The sequence below is a fragment of the Lepidochelys olivacea genome (assembly GCF_965140295.1).
Source record: "Lepidochelys olivacea isolate rLepOli2 genome assembly, chromosome: 1".
NCBI classification, from domain to species: domain Eukaryota; kingdom Metazoa; phylum Chordata; order Testudines; family Cheloniidae; genus Lepidochelys; species Lepidochelys olivacea.
The window spans coordinates 214,959,272-214,973,730 of NC_140411.1; positions in this window are offsets into that span (position 1 = coordinate 214,959,272).

Below are 14,459 nucleotides of genomic sequence, written 5' to 3' on the forward strand. Positions count from 1 at the left end.
TTGGACTAGATGACCTCCTGAGGTCTCTTCCAACCCTAACATTCTATGATTCTGTGGAGGTGCACTGAGTTCCACATTTGAGGAACATCTGTCCCAGTGCCGAGCCATGCTAAGTGTGTCTCAGCTTGGAGCACTAGTCGTTGCAGATTTTGCCTGTGTTAAAAAAAATCTGAACATTTTTCCTGGCCCAGATCAAATTTACCCAGCACTGCCCCTCAAATAAACTTCACCTCCAAACTTGAACCCTGAACCTTTATGTAGAGATTTGGATAAATTTAGGTAGTAATAGAATTTTCGTTCATTTAATTTCTGCAGCTGTCTCTGTGCTTTCCAGTTAGAGACACTAAAATGCCAGCCAGAAAGCAAGATCAGATTCTTGACCTGCTACTCACAAACCGGGTAGAATTAGTGGGGGAAGCAAAAGTGGATGGGAATCTGGGAGGCAGTGACCATGAGTTGGTTGAGTTCAGGATCCTGACGCAGGGAAGAAAGGTAAGCAGCAGGATACGGACCCTGGACTTCAGGAAAGCAGACTTCGACTCCCTCAGGGAACGGATGGTCAGGATCCCCTGGGGGACTAACTTGAAGGGGAAAGGAGTCCAGGAGAGCTGGCTGTATTTCAAGGAATCCCTGTTGAGGTTACAGGGACAAACCATCCCGATGAGTCGAAAGAATAGTAAATATGGCAGGCGACCAGCTTGGCTTAATGGTGAAATCCTAGCGGATCTTAAACATAAAAAAGAAGCTTACAAGAAGTGGAAGGTTGGACATATGACCAGGGAAGAGTATAAAAATATTGCTCGGGCATGTAGGAATGATATCAGGAGGGCCAAATCGCACCTGGAGCTGCAGCTAGCCAGAGATGTCAAGAGTAACAAGAAGGGTTTCTTCAGGTATGTTGGCAACAAGAAGAAAGCCAAGGAAAGTGTGGGCCCCTTACTGAATGAGGGAGGCAACCTAGTGACAGAGGATGTGGAAAAAGCTAATGTACTCAATGCTTTTTTTGCCTCTGTTTTCACTAACAAGGTCAGCTCCCAGACTGCTGCGCTGGGCATCACAAAATGGGGAAGAGATGGCCAGCCCTCTGTGGAGATAGAGGTGGTTAGGGACTATTTAGAAAAGCTGGACGTGCACAAGTCCATGGGGCCGGACGAGTTGCATCCGAGAGTGCTGAAGGAATTGGCGGCTGTGATTGCAGAGCCATTGGCCATTATCTTTGAAAATTCGTGGCGAACGGGGGAAGTCCCGGATGACTGGAAAAAGGCTAATGTAGTGCCAATCTTTAAAAAAGGGAAGAAGGAGGATCCTGAGAACTACAGGCCAGTCAGCCTCACTTCAGTCCCTGGAAAAATCATGGAGCAGGTCCTCAAAGAATCAATCCTGAAGCACTTGCATGAGAGGAAAGTGATCAGGAACAGTCAGCATGGATTCACCAAGGGAAGGTCATGCCTGACTAATCTAATTGCCTTTTATGATGAGATTACTGGTTCTGTGGATGAAGGGAAAGCAGTGGATGTATTGTTTCTTGACTTTAGCAAAGCTTTTGACACGGTCTCCCACAGTATTCTTGTCAGCAAGTTAAGGAAGTATGGGCTGGATGAATGCACTATAAGGTGGGTAGAAAGCTGGCTAGATTGTCGGGCTCAACGGGTAGTGATCAATGGCTCCATGTCTAGTTGGCATCCGGTATCAAGTGGAGTGCCCCAAGGGTCGGTCCTGGGGCCGGTTTTGTTCAATATCTTCATAAATGATCTGGAGGATGGTGTGGATTGCACTCTCAGCAAATTTGCGGATGATACTAAACTGGGAGGAGTGGTAGATATGCTGGAGGGGAGGGATAGGATACAGAAGGACCTAGACAAATTGGAGGATTGGGCCAAAAGAAATCTGATGAGGTTCAATAAGGATAAGTGCAGGGTCCTGCACTTAGGATGGAAGAACCCAATGCACAGCTACAGACTAGGGACCGAATGGCTAGGCAGCAGTTCTGCAGAAAAGGACCTAGGGGTGACAGTGGACGAGAAGCTGGATATGAGTCAGCAGTGTGCCCTTGTTGCCAAGAAGGCCAATGGCATTTTGGGATGTATAAGTAGGGGCATAGCGAGCAGATCGAGGGACGTGATCGTTCCCCTCTATTCGACATTGGTGAGGCCTCATCTGGAGTACTGTGTCCAGTTTTGGGCCCCACACTTCAAGAAGGATGTGGATAAATTGGAGAGAGTCCAGCAAAGGGCAACAAAAATGATTAGGGGACTGGAACACATGAGTTATGAGGAGAGGCTGAGGGAGCTGGGATTGTTTAGCCTGCAGAAGAGAAGAATGAGGGGGGATTTGATAGCTGCTTTCAACTACCTGAAAGGGGGTTCCAAAGAGGATGGCTCTAGACTGTTCTCAATGGTAGCAGATGACAGAACGAGGAGTAATGGTCTCAAGTTGCAGTGGAGGAGGTTTAGATTGGATATTAGGAAAAACTTTTTCACTAAGAGGGTGGTGAAACACTGGAATGCGTTACCTAGGGAGGTGGTAGAATCTCCTTCCTTAGAGGTTTTTAAGGTCAGGCTTGACAAAGCCCTGGCTGGGATGATTTAACTGGGAATTGGTCCTGCTTTGAGCAGGGGGTTGGACTAGATGACCTTCTGGGGTCCCTTCGAACCCTGATATTCTATGATTCTATGATTCTATGATCAGTGGCTTTGGAGGGAATATCCCATTTGCTTTGTCAGTGTAGCACAGACTTTGTCAACAACCTTTAACCTGGCACCATGCATTGTGATGCCATTGCTGTAAGGTCAGTATTGCCTCATTGCTACAGGCAGGGAACTAAAAGGCACCTCCCCTTTGAACCAAGTCATTAGGAACCATCCCAGAGACACTATGAATCCCAGTGGAAAAGGCAACTAATACAAAAATGAAGACTGACAGAGCCCCAAACCTCAACTTCACAACCCTCAACACCAAAACACCAATTTTGATGCATTGGTCGAGGCCCTGAGCTACCCGCTCCCACAACTGCTTGCTGCAAAACTTGGATCATCTACATCCTTTCAGAAACCACCTTGTTCTTTTCTGACAAAACTGGAAACGTATAACAGACAAGTGGGCACTAGAAATCCTCTCCAATGCTTATTCAATCCACTTTTCTTTCCCTCCCCATACCTCTTCTCAGTGACCTTTCTCCCGAACACCTGTTACATCAGGAGATCAAGCATCTCCTAAAGCTGGGTGCTATAGAAGCAGTTCCCAATCAACACAGAGGGAAGGGTTTCTATTCCAAATACTTCCTGATATTGAAAAAGAACAGCAAATGGAGACCCATTCTGAATCTGAGATCACTCAACAGATACGTAAAGACACAAGGATTCAAGTTGGTTGTTAGCCCCAGTAATTCCATCACTGGACCACGAAGGCTTGTTCTCAGCCCTTGACCTACAAAATGCTTATTTTCCTATCGTGATCCAACCATTCCACAGGAGTTTTCTAAGATTCACCATTTTCAATACAAGGTACTTCCATCTGGCCTATCATCTGCACCCAGAGTGTTCTTGAAGATCCTTTTGTGGTAGCAGCTCATCTTGCAAACTAGGAATTATATTTCCATATCTAGATGACTGTCTACTCAAGTCACTATCCTTTGACGCCCTGTCAGCCATGCAAAAAAACTATGGCTGTATTCATGTGGCTGGGACTGCAACTAAATGAATTGACTACTGCCAGTACATCTAGAATTCATAGGTGCCTATTTAGATGCAGTAAAGGCCAATGTCTTCCTCCCCTTACGCAGGTTCAACACCTTAACTAACTTAATCTACACAATCCAGGCCAGCCCCCAGACCTCAGCCAGAAATTGCCTTCAGCTACTGGGACATATGGCTGCAAGCACCTTTGTAATAAGTCATACAAGACTCAACATGCATTGCCTTCGAGCATGTCTCAATACGGTTTATGCACCAAATACGGACAGATGGAGCAAACTGCTGTTGATGTCCTTGACAGTCAAAAATTCTCTCAAATACTGGAAAGATCTGCAGAATGTCTGAACAGTGGTTCCCTTCACTCAATCACCTCCAACTTTCATACTGACAACAGATGCATCTCTGGTGGGCTGTTAATCAAGACAACCATATGATTGCTTTCTATAAATATATCAGAGGGATAAATACCAGAGAGGGAGAGGAATTATTTAAGCTCAGTACCAATGTGGACACAAGAACAAATGGATATAAACTGGCCACTAGGAAATTTAGACTAGAAATTAGACGAAGGTTTTTAACCATCAGAGGAGTGAAGTTTTGGAATAGCCTTCCAAGGGAAGCAGTGGGGGCAAAAGATCTATCTGGCTTTAAGATTAAACTCGATAAGTTTATGGAGGAGATGGTATGATGGGATAACATGGTTTTGGTAATTAAATATTTATGGTAAATAGGCCCAATGGCCTGTGATGGGCTAGTAGATGGGGTAAGATCCGAGTTACCCAGGAAAGAATTTTCTGCAGTATCTGGCTGATGAATCTGGCCCATATGCTCAGGGTTTAGCTGATCGCCGTATTTGGGGTCGGGAAGGAATTTTCCTCCAGGGCAGATTGGAAGAGGCCCTGGATGTTTTTTGCCTTCCTCTGTAGCATGGGGCACGGGTCACTTGCTGGAGGATTCTCTGCTCCTTGAAGTCTTTAAACTATGATTTGAGGATTTCAGTAGCACAGATATAGGTGTGAGGTTTTTTTGTAGGAGTGGTGGGTGAAATTCTGTGGCCTGCGTTGTGCAGGAGGTCAGACTAGATGATCATAATGGTCCCTTCTGACCTAAATATTTATGAATCTATGTTGGGGCATGTCTCAGCTGGGAAATGTCTCCTCTCTGAGCTGAGTCAATAGAAGCAGCACTGGTGTGCCTTGGCTGGGAGATGTCTTCTTCCCTTGAACCACTCATTCAGAGGCATGCTGAGCATGTTGGCTGGGAGCTGATCTTTGCAGATCTCCCCATGTGCTCAGAAAGAAATCTGAACATTTGTTGCTTCTTGAACTGGATAACTAGTCAAGGCCTCTGTTATCATGAATGAGTCCCCTATTGAGCCAGTTGAGTGTAATTTGGCTCTGATTCATTATTAAGCCCCTCTCTACGAAGCAGCAGATTTCTGTGCTGGCAATTCTTCAGTTGTCATTGTTTTATTTCGTATAGCTCCTTCTACAGCGCTCATCATCATAGTATCTGAGTTCCGTCCAGTAGTGCATTAAGAAACATGACTAACATTGTCATGTATTTGTTTTCTCATCCACTCCGCTGGAGGGAAGTGTATGCAGTGGAGTGTCTTGTTTTTGAATTCAATTTTTATTGTATATATATATATACACACACACACACACACACACACGTTGATATTGTTGTTGGTGGAGAAGGCAGGTCAAAGAAACTTGTCTTGCACTTACAATGTAAGATGGTGAGGTTTACGATGGTCCATAGTTCCTGTAGGAACCTCAAAGTTCAAAGCCCTAGACCTCATTGTATGTCTGAGAGGCCCTTAGGGCCAAGAGTGAAGGTATCTCAACTAGTGGGGTCGAGAAAGTCTGTTCTGGAGAAGCTCCATGATTTCTCGGCACTTGTTTAGAAGAAGTTGGATCATTCCAGATATTCTGCTAGCAGGCTGATTTAGATACATACATTGTTATTGTAACATACATATGTTGCTACAGGAAGCATAATGGCTATGAGGGTGCATGAGAATTTTGTACAGGTATTTAATAGGTATACAAGCCAAGAAACAAAAGGAATTTTTTAGGGAGGCCTGCAGAGGTATAAATAGAGAACAGGAAAATAAGAAAAGAGAGAAAATTAAGTCTGGATACCAGGAAATATTTCTTAATATTAATAATAAAATATTTCTTAACAAGGGCTCTATTAGTCTCCCCAAGGGAAGTGGTGGAAGCCTCCAGGCCCCCAAATCTTGCCTGGAAAAACAGAAATTTCACCTTTCAAATGGGGTGTACAAACTATGTACTTGGCATGCTTGGCCATGCAGAAAAGAAGAGGGACCTGGAGTGCACAATACCTGCAAATATCTGAGATGTAAATGCCCAAGAGGTTGTGGAATTATTTAAGATAGTGACTAGGACTAATGGGGTGGCATTGAACAAAGGGGAAATGTTCCGGTTGAATATTGGCAGGCATTCTGGATAGGGTTTTGGGCACCTTTCGCTGGAGCACTGAGCTGGGCTTGTTTGTTAGGATCAGCTGTGTGTAACCCACAGGATCCATTCATTTCTCATAGTGAAGGGCGGAAAATATGATGGACCCTGCCCCAAAAACGGTGGCAGATGGAACAGGATCCACATGTATGTGTGGAAAGGCTTCATTTCCACCTGTACTGAGCAGCAGGGTCCGGGTTTGTGCAGGAAAACAGACATGGCTCTGGGTGTTTATGGCATCTGCAGGGCAACTTGGTGGGTGTTACAGCCTCACTATCTTATCTGTCTTTTTTACTATGGAAGAGATTGTGTTACTCACAGAACTGAGTGCCTGATGGCACTAGCTAGAGTGGTATATAGAGCAGGCACATACGGAGCAACCTTCCCCCTTCCTCCAGTGCACCTGAATTCTGACCTGCATTCCCCTGCTGCTCCAGGCTCGGGTTTCTCCACACAGCTCTACTGAGGCAGGTCCAGAGAGAGATGCAGCCCCCTTTCCTGCCCCCCACCCCCTTCGTCCCATGACCCCTGTCAAGGTTCCTCCCCCACTCTGAACTCTAGGGTACAGATGTGGGGACCTGCATGAAAACCTCCTAAGCTTACTTTTACCAGCTTCGGTTAAAACTTCCCCAAGGTACGAACTATTTTACCTTTTGCCCTTGGACTTTATCGCTGCCACCACCAAACATCTAACAAGTATATAATTGGGAAAGAGCCCGTTTGGAAACATCTTTCTCCCCAAAATCCTCCCAACCCTTACACCCCCTTTCCTGGGGAAGGCTTGATAAAAATCCTCACTAATTTCCATAGATGAACACAGACCCAAACCCTTGGATCTTAAGAGCAATGAAAAAACAATCAGACTCTTAAAAGAAGAATTTTAATAGAAGAAAAAGTAAAAGAATCACCTCTGTAAAATCAGGATGGTAAATACCTTACAGGGCAATCAGATTCAAAACACAGAGAAAAGGAGTACTTGCGGCACCTTAGAGACTAACCAATTTATTTGAGCATAGAGAATCCCTCTAGGCAAACCCTTAAGTTACAAAAAGACACAAAAACAGGAATCTACATTCCATTCAGCACAGCTTATTTTCTCAGCCATTTAAAGGAATCAGAATCTAATGCATATCTAGCTAGATTACTTACTAAGTTCTAAGACTCCATTCCTTTTCTGTCCCCGGCAAAAGCATCACACAGACACAGGGAGAGGCTTTGTTTCTCCCTCCCCCCAGCTTTTGAAAGTATCTTGTCTCCTCATTGGTCATTTTGGTCAGGTGCCGGCGAGGTTATCCTAGCTTCTTAACCCTTTACAGGTGAGAGGGTTTTTCCTGTGGCCAGGAGGGATTTTAAAGGTGTTTACCCTTCCCTTTATATCTATGACAACCCTCCCCACACCTGTCGAAGCACCTCTGTCCTGAATTGCAGCACCCTCTGTTGTTTCAGTCTTGCTCTGCACTGCAGCTCTGCCGGTGACCTCACTCTTGCCCCACTATTCTAGGCCTGGGCATGTCTTAGTACACCATGCTGCATTATGTGCTGCTAGAGGTGCTTTACATTTACATCATCTTTTTCGGAAACATGGGAGTGCATCTGATCCGTATATTTGCTTGGGCTATCACATTATTTTACTGTAAACTGCTGACTGACTTTGGCAGACTAAACGGGCTGGGTGAGTCCCTGTGCTATGTTATGTATGTGACCCAAGTGCCCCACCTTGGCAATGGATGGGGGTACACAGTTACAAGTCTGTACCCAAGGATTTGCCTAGACATGCCCAGACAGGCATGTTTTGCCTGTGATCAGCCTGATATTTCACTGAAGAGGGCCGTGTGCATAGGTGCTGGCTTCCTTCAGGCCTGGGGGGTGCTCAACCTCCCCGCTCCACCCCAAGCCCCAACCCTGTCCCACATCTTCCCGCCCCCTCCTCCCAGCATGCTCGTCCCCACTCCAGCTGATCGCAGCAGGCGGGAGACGCTGGGAGGGAGTGGGAGGCGCTGATCGGCGGGGCAGGAGGCTTTGGTGGGAGGCGTTGGTGAGAGCTGGTTAAACAGCCACTAATTTTTTTCTGTGGCTGCCTATGCCCATGTGTAGCCAGACAGCCAGCCCCCGCCCCTCAGACCAGCATTGCTGGAAACACAGGAGGAAGCAGGAACAGGGCACTTAACATATATTCCAGCACAGCCTTTGAAGCTGTGAAAGCACAGGTGTGCTGCTACAATGTGCCTCTGGGAACAGATACAACGATTAAACTCACAGCAGGCAGAGGCCCTGTGACAGACATGGCTCTTAGCCCCTACTAAATAGCGTGATGCACACACACCAACATCCTAGTTGGGAAAATATTTACCCTGATAAAAGAAATGTCCAGTCGTCGACACTTATTGTTTCTCTCCTTTGCAAGTGTAAACTACTCTTGCGAAAGCTGGCGTCACCCCGACAGACCAGCCTCAATTTGGCATAAGAAAGGAGAAAGAGAATAAAGGAGTACAGAGGTATAAGTAGGGGACCTACAGCACCATGATTTTTGAGTGCTTTTCACTATCTATCTGCTGGTCAGATAAGTGACAGCCTCCCAAGGCTTCTGCAGCTAAGAGGGTCCCTACGCCTTGTCCCTTATTCGTCTTTCCGCGGAATTGAGTGACCGATCCTGGCTTGGCACCGCTGGAATCGAGAGATGCAAGGAGGGTAAGAAGCACCCACACCTGATCTCCTATCTTTAGTGTACACATATTTTGAAATAGAGCTCTATACTTTGTTTTCTTTTCTTTGGGATTGTGGCTTCAGTTTTGTAACTTGTTTGTGTGTGTAACATCTCTACATTTAAATAAGTAGGCACTAGCAATTTTGTAACCACATGATTAGAATCTAGCTTAATAAATTTTGGTAACCATTTATGCATAAGCCTGACTTGTTTTCTCTGGTTTACTGTAAAGCAGCCAACACAATTAAAGAACCTCAGCCGTTTTGGCTCTAAAGCCTGGCCATTAGGTGAGAGTACTAAGAGCCTAGCGCTGAGTTGTGCCGCCTCCACGGGGCAAACTCTTGGGGCACCTGTCAGTCAATCCTGGCTGCCCGCTGCGAAGGAGCTCTGAGCTCTAGCAGTTAAAGTCACAGGTGTGGAGAGGCTCTTAGTGCTGCCATTGGGGCACCTGTCAGTCAGTATTGACTGCCCGCTGCGAAGGAGCTCTGAGCTCTAGCAGTTAAAGTCACGGGTGGTTAGGACCTTGGGGCATCCGTCAGCCTAGCCCGGGCTGCCCGCCGCGAAGGGACAGTGCGTCCTAGCGGTTAAAGTCACGGATGGTATAAACGGGCATAGCTGGCACCTCACCAAACATCCTTGGCCGTCGGCTAACAGAAATTGGCGCCCGAACAGGGACTGTGATATAGGCTGCACTACAGTAACACAATGAAACCAGTCATGATAAACACCACAGAATTCCCTGAGCTAGAGAAAAGTTTGACCCAAGAGGGATGGGGAAACCCTCTGTGGAGCAAAGAACTGCTGGAGAAATATTGGGGAAAACCAGCAGAGATCTGGCAGCATTTCTGTAACTGGAGAACTGCCTGCAAGATGAAGAAAGGGAAAGGAAAAGGTGCTTGTATATGGCTGCTTACTAACGTTTGGCAAGCTGCCTGTAAGGATTATAATGGTCTGGCAATAGAATTTAATAGGCTGCAACAGGAAAGGGACACACTGCGCCAGGAATGCCAGAATTTAGATACCAGAGTAAGAACACTGAATAGGGATATGGAACATCTTCAGAAAAGATTACTTCCCTTAATTGAGAAAGAAGGGATAGAACGAAGGGAAAAGCTGGAGACTAAAACACGCAGTATCAACCGGGCTAAAGTTGAGACTGCTCTCTGGCTAGACCCTGAGGAATGGGATGGAGACATTTGGGATTCAGCAAATGAGTCCCCCTCCTCTGAGGAGGAAGGTCCCTCTGTAAAATTAAGACCAGCTATCACACATCACAAATCAGAAGAACATGAGGAAAATTTGAGTGGGGCAGAGCTGGATGAAGAAGGGGATGACAATTATCCATCCACCTCTTCAAAAACAAAGAAGGGAGGTAAAAAGGGAAAAGGGAGTAAAGCTCCAACACACTTTACCAAAATTACCACCTGCCAATATACTCCCATGGAGTTAAAAACAATCCAGGGAGATTTTGCTAAAAAGCCTGAGGAAGGTATAATAGAGTGGCTGGTCCGCCTCTGGGACACTGGGGGTGGATATATACGCCTGACAGCCCAAGAAACTGAGCGCCTTAACTTAGGTGCAGGAATATTCCTGGAACACTCAGAGGGGAACACCCCTAAAACACTTTGGTCTCTGGCTTGTCGATGGGCAAGAGGAATTTACCCAGCAGACCGAGATGAACCCACAGTAATGCACTGGACCAACATAGATGAGGTAAAAACAGCTCTATTAACTGTGGCTGTCATTAGCATGCTTAGTCAAAACCCTCAAGAGTTAGCCTATGAAAGCCCATGGGAGGGTCAGGTAGATGTAGATGATCTCAGACCCCTGCTTAAGGGAGTTCCGAGTAACCACAGGGCTATGGCACTGTCCCTTAGATCAGAAGCTGCAGCACATAACAGTACCTTTCGGGCACTGCTAAACCTTCTGGTGTCATACTTTAGAGAATTTGGAGACATCAGAGCACTGACAGGCAAAGCTAAGATGCGTTCCCTTCAGGGAAACAAGGGGGCACCATCTAAAGGACATAAAAACAAGCGAGAGCCAACCCAGGAGGAAAAGGAGCTTAGAGCCAAGTTGTGGAGACAATGTCTGGCTTTAGGTTATCCCAGAGATGTGATAAATGGACTGCCCACAGAGCGGCTAAAATTATTCACCACCTTTAAAAGAGCTGACTGGGAGACAACTAATGCTACTCCCAGTGCACCTCTGCAGCTCTCTCCTCTTTCCCCACCTGCAGACACCCGGTATACTCCATTGCTGCAGCAACTACAAGAGTTACCAGAGCAGGGAAACTAGCTTGCGGGGGTCAATCTCCTCTCCTAATAAACCAGCTTAAATCCAAAGAGGAGAAAACAACAGCAAAAGACCCCCGGATACATGTAACTGTAAATGACAAACACATTATTCCTTTCTTAATGGACACAGGGGCTCAAAGGTCCATGATTAAGCGAGAAAGTTTTCAGGGCTCGTCACCTACTGGCGGAAAACAGGTACTTGTTACAGGGGTAAATGGCAGTACCATAACTTACCCATTAGTTAAGATAAAACTGGATATCCCATTGCAACCCCACCATCAGCCCCGAAAATATGAGGTGATTTTGGGCAATGCCAACATACTGGGCATGGACGTTTTAAGAGGAAAGAAGGGAAGGATTAATGGGGAAAGATGGGCTTTTGGAGTCAGTTCTGTTCCTCATGCCACCCACCTGGAAGAGGAAAGCCCTCCCCACTATTCTGTAAACTTACTGAGCAGCGCGCCTGCTCTCCCGCCCTCAACAGTAACAAACATAAAGCAGTATAATGTCCCAGCTGAGGCCATAAGCCCTGTTACTGACCTGATCAAAGATTTGGAACAGCGAGGAATTTTAATTCGTACCCACTCTCGCTTTAATTCTCCTGTGTGGCCCATCAAGAAACCAAATGGCAAATGGAGACTCACTATAGACTATAGGAAGCTAAACAGTAACACTGGACCATTAACTGCAGCAGTCCCTAGCATAACAGATATTGTAAACACCATACAAACCTGGGATAAACCCTGGCTAGCAGTATTGGATGTAAAGGACATGTTCTTCATGGTCCCTTTGCAACCAGCTGACCAGGAAAGATTTGCTTTTACTTGGAAAGGTGTACAATACACTTTTACCCGAATGCCACAAGGGTTTAAACACTCACCCACTATTTGCCATGGGGCACTGGCAAAGGTCCTAGATGACCTTATACTGCCACACAATGTACAAACTGTGCAATACATTGATGACATCTTAATAGGTGGGAAAACCTCAGAAGAGGTACAGGAGGCTATGAATCAAATCAAAGGAGCACTAGAAGCCCTTAATTTAGAGTTACCAGCTGAGAAATGCCAAGGTCCCTCCCAAGAGATAAAATTCTTAGGTACTGTATGGATGGGAGGTAGGAGGTCTGTGCCTAATGACACTGTGCAAGAGCTAAATCAGGCACCCTCCCCTGAAAGTAAAGATCAATTGAGACAGATTTTGGGAACCCTGGGGTTTTGGAGAAAACATGTACCTGGCTTTGCCATTATCGCCAGACCATTGTACAATTTGTTAAAGAAAAGTGCTGCCTGGGAATGGGCTCCTGCCCATGAGGAAGCCCTCAGACAACTGATAGGGGAGATACACACCTATCAGGCTCTGGGTCCCATACATCCTGAAGCCCCATTCCATTTGTACCTAACTGTGGGAGCCACTGGAATGTCTTATGCTCTCTGGCAAGAAAGTGACACTGCTCCCAGACGACCAATTCAGTTTGGTTCCAAGTCATGGCAAGGGTCACAGGCTAACTACACGCCTTATGAGAAGGTGCTTCTGGCAGCTTACACAGCCTTGAGAGAAACTGAGGAATTAACTCAGGATAAGGACATCACAATTCACACTCCTCTTCCAATCATTAAACCTATATTGGAAGGGAAAGAGTTACCACCTGGTGTAGCACAAAAGATGACTATCCAAAGATGGGCACTTTACATACACCACAGGGTAGGGAGTGCAGACACTGCACAAAACCCCACTATGATTCAGGAATCCCTATGGAAAGTAGGAATGCCTGATGAATACCGCCTACCACCACAGCAGTCTCCCATTAAGGATGCTGCCCCATTTGATCCTTCTAAGCCTGAGGGAGTATGGTTCACTGATGGCAGTGCCAGGCTGGTAAAAGGAAAATGGAAGGGAAAAGCTGCAGCAGTGCCTGCAGACACCTCTGCAGCACCCCTAACTGCTGAAATTGATGGGTCAGCACAACTTGCAGAATTAGCTGCAATTAAACTGGCCTGTGAAGCAGGAGCCACCGCAGTATATACGGACTCCTATGCGGTATGGGCAGGTGCCACTCAGTGGATCACTAACTGGAAAAATAACCACTGGGAAATAGGAGGTAAACCAGTCTGGGGACTGGAATACTGGAAGTGGTTATATCAGCATGCCCTGCAACAACCCCTGTCTATAGGACATGTCTCAGCTCATCAGAGGAATAATACCCCAGCTGCACAGTTAAACAATTTAGCCGATGCAGCTGCCCAGCTCTTTACCACACAAGTAGAATGGGAACGCTTATATTCATGGTTACATGATAATTTAGGACACACAGGAAGTGATGAGTTAGTGCGGCAAGCACATATCAGGGGGTGGCCTATCACCCACAGACAGGCTAGAGACCTGGTACAAGCCTGCACTATTTGTGCTGAGACTAGAAAACATATAGCAGAAGGACAAAGGTTTGCCAGGCTAAGAGATGGAAAAACACTATGGGCAACCTGGCAGGTCGACTATGTCGGACCACTGCCCACTACAAGGCAGAGGTGGAAATACATCTTGACTGGAGTAGAAATTGTTTCAGGGATTGGTTTTGCATATCCAACCCGATTGGCAACGGGGTTGTCCACAGTTATGGGACTAAACCGCTTAACAGCAATTGTCCCAATGCCTCAAGAAATCCAATCAGATAATGGTTCGCATTTTAAGAATAAACTTGTAAGGGAATGGACCCTTAACCATGGAGTCCAATGGACCTTCCACCTTCCATATCGACCTCAATCTAATGGCATGGTCGAGCGCTGGAATGGGTTGCTAAAGAATCATTTGAAGCCTACTGATGGCACATGGGGAGACAGACTGGACGAAGTGGTGCAGAGATTAAACAACAGACAGACTCCTACAGGAAGTCCAATCAGCAGGGGATTCTTCCCTACAGGGAAAGCTATCTCCCCTGCCAGAACACCACTGCACAGTTCCAAGTATGCTCCCGGAGATACTGTTGTGATTAAACACCCAGCCCTGGGAACCTTTACCTGCGTTTTGCATGCCTATAAAGAGAAAGGTGTATGGAGTGCCTTAAATGCTGATAAAAGGCTAATAACCATTACAGAGGCTTGGATCGCATCCAAGACCGGCTGACCATGTGATTTATTGCAGGAATGGTCCCATGGTTCCGAGCAACCTGCCAGCTAACCTGTCAGCAAAATGGACCATGCAGCAGACCTGTTTGATCACTAGAGACTACTATGGACTGTTGATATATTTGCCATTACTTATAATAGCAGGTGTAATTTTTGCT